Source organism: Varanus komodoensis, unplaced genomic scaffold (genome assembly GCF_004798865.1).
Source record: "Varanus komodoensis strain SLA01 unplaced genomic scaffold, ASM479886v1 scaffold5, whole genome shotgun sequence".
In the NCBI taxonomy this organism is placed as follows: domain Eukaryota; kingdom Metazoa; phylum Chordata; class Lepidosauria; order Squamata; family Varanidae; genus Varanus; species Varanus komodoensis.
This window is the reverse complement of record NW_025336087.1, coordinates 11717185-11724781: the sequence shown is the minus strand read 5'-3', so window position 1 is coordinate 11724781 and position 7597 is coordinate 11717185. Positions and strand designations below refer to the sequence as shown.

The following is a 7597-nucleotide window of genomic DNA, read 5'->3' as shown; positions in this document are numbered from 1 at the left end:
GCTGTAGTTTGAACATTCTTTGGCACTGCCCTTCTTTGGGATCGGAATGTAAACTGACCTTTTCCAATCCTGTGGCCACTGTTGAGTTTTCCAAGTTTGCTGGCATATTGAGTGTAGCACTTTTACCACATCATCTTTTAAGATTTTGAATAGCTCAGCTGGAATACTGTCGCCTCCACTGGCTTTGTTGTTGCCCAGACTTCCTAAGGCCCATTTGACTTCACATTCCAGGATGTCTGGCTTGAGGTCAGTGACCACCCATCGTGGTTATCAGGGACATTAAGCTCTGTCTTGTATAGTTCTTCTGTGTAATCTTGCCACCTCTTCTTAATCTCTTCTGTCTCTGTTAGGTCCCTGCCATTTTGGTCCTTTATCATGCTCATCTTTGCACGAAACGTTCCCTTCATATCTCCAATTTTCTTGAAGAGATCTCTGGCCCTCCCTATTCTGTTGTTTTCTTCTATTTCTTTGCACTGTTCATTTAAGAAGGCATTCTTGTCTCTTCTAGCTATTCTCTGGAATTCTACATTCAATTTCTCTTTCTTACAGTTAGTTTTTACTGACTGTATAGAGCTTCTCCATCTTTGGCTGCAGAGCACATAGTCAATCTGATTTCTGTGTTGACCGTCTGGTGATGTCCATTTGTAGAGTCGTCTCTTGGGTTGTTGGAAAAGAGTGTTTGCTATGACCATCGTATTCTCTTGACAAAATTCTACCAGCCTGTGCCCTGCTTCATTTTGTACTCCAAGGCCAAACTTGCCTGTTATTCCAGTTACCTTTTGTTTCCTACTTTAGCATTCCAATCCCCCATGAAGATAAGGACATCATTTTTGGTGTTAATTCTAGAAGGTGTTGTAGGCCTTCATAGAACCGGTCAACTTCAGCCTCTCCAGCACCAGTGGTTGGGGCATAGACTTGGACTATTGTGATGTTGAATTGTTTGCCTTGGATTCGAACTGAGGTCATTCTGTCATTTTGGAGATAGTGTTCCAGTACTGCTTTTCCTACTCTTTTATTGACTATGAAGGCTACTCCATTTCTTCTGAGGGATTCTTGCCCGCAGTAGTATACCTTATGGTCATCTGAATTAAATTCACCCATTCCTGTCCATTTTAGTTCACTGATTCCTAAGATGTTGATGTTCAGTCTTGTCATCTCTTGTTTGACCACATCCAGCTTGCCTTGATTCATGGATCTTACATTCCAGGTTCCTATGGAGTATAGATCTTTGTAGCATTGGACTTTCCTTTCACCACCAGATACATCAGCAACTGAGTGTCCTTTCAGCTTTGACCCAGTTGCTTCATTTTTTCTGGCACTACTAGCACTAGCCCTCTGCTCTTCCCCAGTAACATATTGGACACCTTCCGACCTGAGGGGCTCATCTTCCGGCGTCATATCTTTTTGCCCTTTGGTACTGTCCATGGAGTTTTTATGGCAAAGATACTGGAGTGGGTTGCCATTTCCTTCTCCAGTGGATCACGTTTTGTCAGAGCTCCCTGCTATGACCTGTCCGTCTTGGGTGACCCTGCATGGCATAGCTCATAGCTTCATTGAGCTACGCAAGCCCCTTCGCCACAACAAGGCAGTGATCCATGAAGGAAGGCTTCAGTATTAGCAGCCAAAAAATAAGCTAAAACTAAAACATGCTGGTATTTTGGCATCACTGCTTTTTCTTTTGGCCCCATCCATTACCAGGATGGGACTTGCAAAACCACTCCAAAGTGGTTCAGGACTGCCATCCTCCAGTGATGGTGGAGCAAGGCTGTCATGTGAGTTTGGTTCAGAATTTGTACCTTCTGTTTCCTTCTCCTTTTGCTCTAGTTGGTGAGATCTCTTGTATGTGGGGGGGGGGGGGCGGTGTCTTTCTGACTTTTCTCTCAAGCCCCACTGCAATCTGCTATGTGCTATGCATGGTTGATGAATGAAATGATTTTGAGCAAAGGAAACTGGACCTTTGTCACAAACCTGAGTTGTTGCTATGGAACCATTCCTATGAAGGCAAAAATGTGGCCACACCATTTTTCACCTTTTTAAATAGAGCATCTGCTAATATTAACCGATCCATATTTTTATACAGGAAGGAAAGCTTGTGCTTGGAAAGGGCCATTCCCAAATGTGTACAGACCTGGTGAAGGAGGGAGACAGTGGGCAGAGAACTGCTAATGAACTTCAAATACAGTACCTCTGTTCACAGGCGGTACAAAAATAGTAGGTTGGTTGATGAGTTAATATAACTCTACACTCCTGCATTAGTTTAAATAAATTGTCACAGCTTGTATGTAATGGATAGATCTTATACTGTTATATCTACATTTATTTAAGTTGTTACAGCTACATTTAAGCAATTATTAATTTCCAAGGAGATTGTTTTTTAATTTAGGTTTTGTTTCAGTGTAATTTACAGTAAAAATTGTTAAAAACAATCAGTTTTAAAACTCAGTACAAGAACTGTTTAATATTACATTTTTGTCTTTTACACATGCACACCAACAGCAGGAGAGAAGCTCAAAGATGTTTTAAGAGGATTGAGTGATGTTCATTCTAACTCTTCATCCTGTTTCAACTAATGCTTTGAGCTCAAATCCATGTCTAGTTTCCCCTTTCTACAAGCAAATTCTTTAAGGTGTATATCTAAAACTTGTCTTGTTACTCATCTAGTTGGTTTATTCTGCCTAAGAGTGCAGAAGTAAACATAGCAACCTCATACACACCTTGAAACTGTGAGCTAAATTGTGCAGGGTGTATTAAAGAAATTTCTGCTTCAGGGATTTGTGAGAATTGTGTGTTTTCTCTTGAGGTGGTAGAGAAATCTCTTAAGTATGTGAAGGAACAGAGTTATTATTTCTGGAAAAACAATCCCATGTTTGAATATTGCTTTGTTGAACTGTTGTTTACATACCGCCACAACATTTGAACAGTGAATATAGGCAGACATATTCTATTAGTAAAGTGAGGAAAATGACCAGTCAAGTTGCTGGTCTTGTCCAAGTCAAGTTGCTCCTTATCAAATGATCACAATAACATAACATGCCAAACAGAAGTAAGCCAAACAAAAAAGCCAAAGGGAGCAATCCTAGACAGCGTCTGAGTGGCCAGGGATACTATGGGTTCCTGGCTCCAAGGCTGGAGACCGTGCTTCAACCTCAGGGCTGAGAATTAGAGGTCCAGGTGCCTCTTCCTTCCTCTCTATGTGCGAACTACCCAAATAGCTTTAGCTATTGAGCAGTATATAAATGGAATAAATAAATATAGCAGCACCCTTCCACCCATGTTCCCCAGCAACTGGTGTACATACACAACCTGCTTCTGATACTGAATGTCTCCATGAATTTGTCCCTAGGTTCACTGTAAATCAGGTGTCTCAAACTCAACTTACCTGGGGGCCGCTGGAAGTAGAGTCTGGGTGAGGCTGGGCCACATCAAGTATTCCACCACCGCGATGGTGGTGGGCCGCTCATCCCGCGGCCGGCCCGGGCGCCGCCGGCGCTTTGAAGGCCGCAGGGCCCCTCCCCTGTGCCTCGCCTGTCCCGGCAATTGGCCCGCGGGCCGCGAGTTTGAGACCCCTGCTGTAAATCTTACAATGAAGTACACAGTGACAAGCAGTCTCGGTCCTTTTGGCTTCATAGACAAATTAGGTGTTTTTCCAATTGGATTTTTTCAGCATGGCCCTCGAATTATCCTAAGAGGTATTATTGGAAGGATTAATGCAAAGCGGGTAGTTCAGGAAAAGATAGTAAGGTTGCAACTCTACAGACCCAGGAGTAAAGGAACTCAGTGGGTCTTATTTTGAGTAGAAACTATGACAGTACAATCCTATGCTTGTTCAGACAGAAAAAGCCCTACAATTCCCAGCATTGTCCAGCCCGGATAGGAATGTGCCCTAAGACACAAATCCAGCTTTACACAGGAGGATGTCCTTCCTGTTCTTTCCAAAGACTGAATTTAAAATCAGGCCTCCCTGGGCATGGCAATCCAACCTGCAAAGAATCATGGGCATAACATACTTCATCCATGAACACTTCTAAGATCAACATGCCGTGTCCTAGGAGGTCCTCTGAATTTTCTCTTGCCCTCATTGAGGCTGGTTGCACAAAGGCTCATTCTTAACATGTATTGGATCCAGAATTTCCCCAAGTCTTGTAGTTTTTACCTACAATATATTCATTTTGAAACCTAGTTCATCATCATAAAATTAATTGCCAGACATTTTAAGAAATGGCTTTGCTGCTGTTTGTTTATAGTTACTGCCTCTTTATATCATTAATATTATGGTTGTATTACATCTTTTAGTATGTTATCATGCATATTTGCTGTTATCACAATTGAATCAGTTGGATGAAGTGTTGTATACAAGTAATTTAAATAATCAAATACAATCATAGACAAGAATGTCTTTAAGAATACAGATACGGAGGGGTGGGGCATAGATGCCTGGGATATTGTAAACCTGAGTGTATTGCCTTTAGAAGCTGTTCTAACACAGAGAAAGCAGGACGTGAAACAAAATGTTGCACTGGAATTTTGCTGCTTAGGATTACAGCCATTCCATTCCATCAACCCCCCCCCCCCCAAACAACAGTCACATAGTATTTGTGGCCATTGAACATGCTCGACCCTCCTTTGGGCTGTCTCCACTTAGGGATATTTGTTTTTTTCCACAATTTTAAGGTTGCTGCAAAACTAGTAAAAAAACTCTTATATGCTCCTTGGGCAAAGCACTCAATTATAGGGACTGAGATATAAACAGAAAGGAGCCCAGCTCCTCTCAAAGTACCCATTTCATCAACCTCTACTTCTTTCCAGTGCGGAGACAGACCCCTCCTACTCCTGAGATTCCTGCACTGGCATGTGATTTCATGTAATAATGCATGGATAGTCTGGGTTTGTGTATGTTCATTCACACTAATGCTAATAATCTTCTACACTGTCTGACTGCTGAGCACTGAAAGTGGCTGCCACATCACTGGGACAGAGGTTGCCAATTTCTCAATCAGCCCTTATTGCTGCCCCTTCCACAGCTCTTTGGCTGGCAGCAGTTGGCCAACAATCATGTTCACCTGTCGGATGGAATGCTTCAGCTCCTCATATCTGCATATCTAGTCTCTTGTTCAAAGAACACAGCCATCTACCTAAACCCATCCTTCCACTGGTCCATCTAACGCAGTACCGTCAACACTGACTGGTAGCAATGGCCTTCCACGATTTCAGGTCAGAACTTTTCCTGCCCTACTTGGAGATGCTGAGAACTGAACTTGGGACTTGTATGCAAAGCATGAGGTCTGCCATCAAGCCATGGCCCCTCTCACTGTGCCTCTTAAGGAATGGGGAATGGATCTGGAGCACCACTTTCTGAAATAACTACCTGAATGCTCTCTGTCCCCTCATGCCTTGAACAAAGAATGTTCATTCTATGTGAAACTTCCACTGGAGTATGATCTCAAGTACTGTTCATTGATCACTGATTTAAAAGCTTGTTCAAGTCGCTTTCCCTGTGATTTATAAACTCTTCATGATGTTAGAAGAATCATCACACAGGCATACACTCACAAAAATTAGAAAGCTGGAATAAGATTAATTTAAATATAAAAGACATGCCAATGAAAATTAGGCTTTTACACTGTTAGCACTAGCCCATCAGATGTTAACAACATCTGATATGCAACAGTTTTACATATCCCCTTGTGGGAGAAAGATCAACTTGCGAACCGCTTTATAAATCTGCCACAGTGTTAGACTTAGGCTACTGTAGCTAAATGGCTTTTAGATATGCTTCTCCTTTGGAGCTACCATATTTACAAATGAAAGCTTTTTCAAACCACGTCTTTTAATATAATTTGCATATTTAGTAATACATTGATTAACATTAAACACGGATTATTGCAATTTATTTCAGAAACAGATGGGATGCATTAAGTGAAAAAAAGAAGAAGAAGAAGCCAGTGCATTTAAATAGAACAGACTCGCTGGCTGATGACTGATGAATAGCAAAAGTTTGTTAATTGACAAGAGGGGAGGGGAGAAGGCCTTTGACGCACTGCTTTCTTTTTTGAAGAGCTTTCTTTGCCAATGGTTCTATGAAGCTGGTAATAAAGTTAATTCAAAATGAATAATGTAGCTCAAAGGTGTACTTCACTTTAATGAAAGCAAGCTCTAGCACAGATAAACGACAAAACTCTGACAGCAGAAGCAGATCGCGGGAAAGAACCGGATTGGCTTGGTGGGGGCTTGCAGGGAAGAAGCGAGAAATCTGACAAACTTCTTAAATCCTTATTCCCAAGTCGTTTCCCTGGTCTTTCGTCTTGTAGTCAGGATGTATAGAGGTTCTCCACTAGATGGCAATGTATTATAAGATACACTGTCTCCACCCCACCCATATCACTTCGGCCACAAATTACATCTGTGGCGCTTCAAATAAAAGTGCTTGCTGGTTCATCACCAATGAGATGTTGCAGGGACCAACTGTGTTGCGGTTAGGCAAGGGTGCAGGATTAATATTTTGAACCCCAGGGCTGGACCTCACACTTGGGTTTTCCGGGTCCTATTAATGCTGTTCCACTGGAACCTTCAGGTTCACCAACCAGAGCCAAGGCAAAATATTGGCCGAGTGAACAGATATATGCCAAGACTGAAAGGATGGGGTACTTCAAATCACATCCCCAGCCCAAGGTTTTATGTTCAATACCAGAACCCTTTTACACAAAAATACAGTCCTGGTTTGTCCCCAGGCATTTTTTTATGAACAAACACTGTTGCTATTGTTAGACACTTGGGAGTCAGAAACCTTTGCCAGTCTTGTGCAGTTACGCAGAGGTCCTCCAGTAGATCCCCATCTACCTTCTTGCTCATGACAGTTCAGGCTGATGCAATGGATAATGTTCTAATTTGCATATGCGGACAGCACTCCTTTATTTCAAGAATTCATGCTCTGAAGAGGAACTTGGAAGAAGATTTTCAAAGAGCAAATCTTTACCCCAGGTTCAAACAATAGATGTCATATTTTATAAGCACCCAACTTACACGTAGCCCAGCTCACGTGTTCTTACTACCTAGCCCTGGAATGTAATTTTGATTCTAAGAGACAAAAGATTCTAGGTTCATGGAACTAGCCACCCAATCTGGTACCCTCCAGATATCTTGGTCTACATCTCACATCATCCCAGACAATCGGTTATGCTGGCTAGGGGTTGTAGTCCAGAGCATCCACAGAGCACTCTTTTGGGAAGGCTGTAGGAAAGAATTTAGACTCCCCTACCTTGTAGCCTGTACTACAGAATTAGGGCTACACCAGAAGATTTGCATGACTTTCTACCCCAAATACCTTACATCACATATGGGCATCCCCTGGCCTCCTGTTGCTCTGTGCAGCTGGGGAGTCCTGCCCATTATTCTATGTAGCACAGCTGATCAGTTATAAGGTGGGTTGCAGGAAAGCGATTACTGCCGCCCTTAGCAGTGGAAAAACAGCAGTCCTTACTGGGATAGTTTTGGTGGCAGGGTAGGGAAAACCTTCCCACAGCAGTCACTGCATTGAGGCAAGGGTGTGTTTATGAATGGATGCCCTAATCCCATTCAAGAGAATCCAGCCTACCACCAG

The 7597-nt window shown here is 42.5% G+C and overlaps 1 long non-coding RNA gene across 1 annotated transcript in view; it reads left to right on the top strand.

The window, feature by feature from the left end:
* LOC123031437 overlaps window positions 1–6383 on the top strand; it is a 12732-nt gene extending 6349 nt beyond the window's left edge. The window contains exons 2-3 of the long non-coding RNA XR_006416299.1: window positions 2081–2215; window positions 5897–6383. This is a non-coding gene — a long non-coding RNA (uncharacterized LOC123031437). The remainder of the gene's footprint in view (window positions 1–2080; window positions 2216–5896) is intronic.
* Window positions 6384–7597: the final 1214 nt, after the last annotated feature.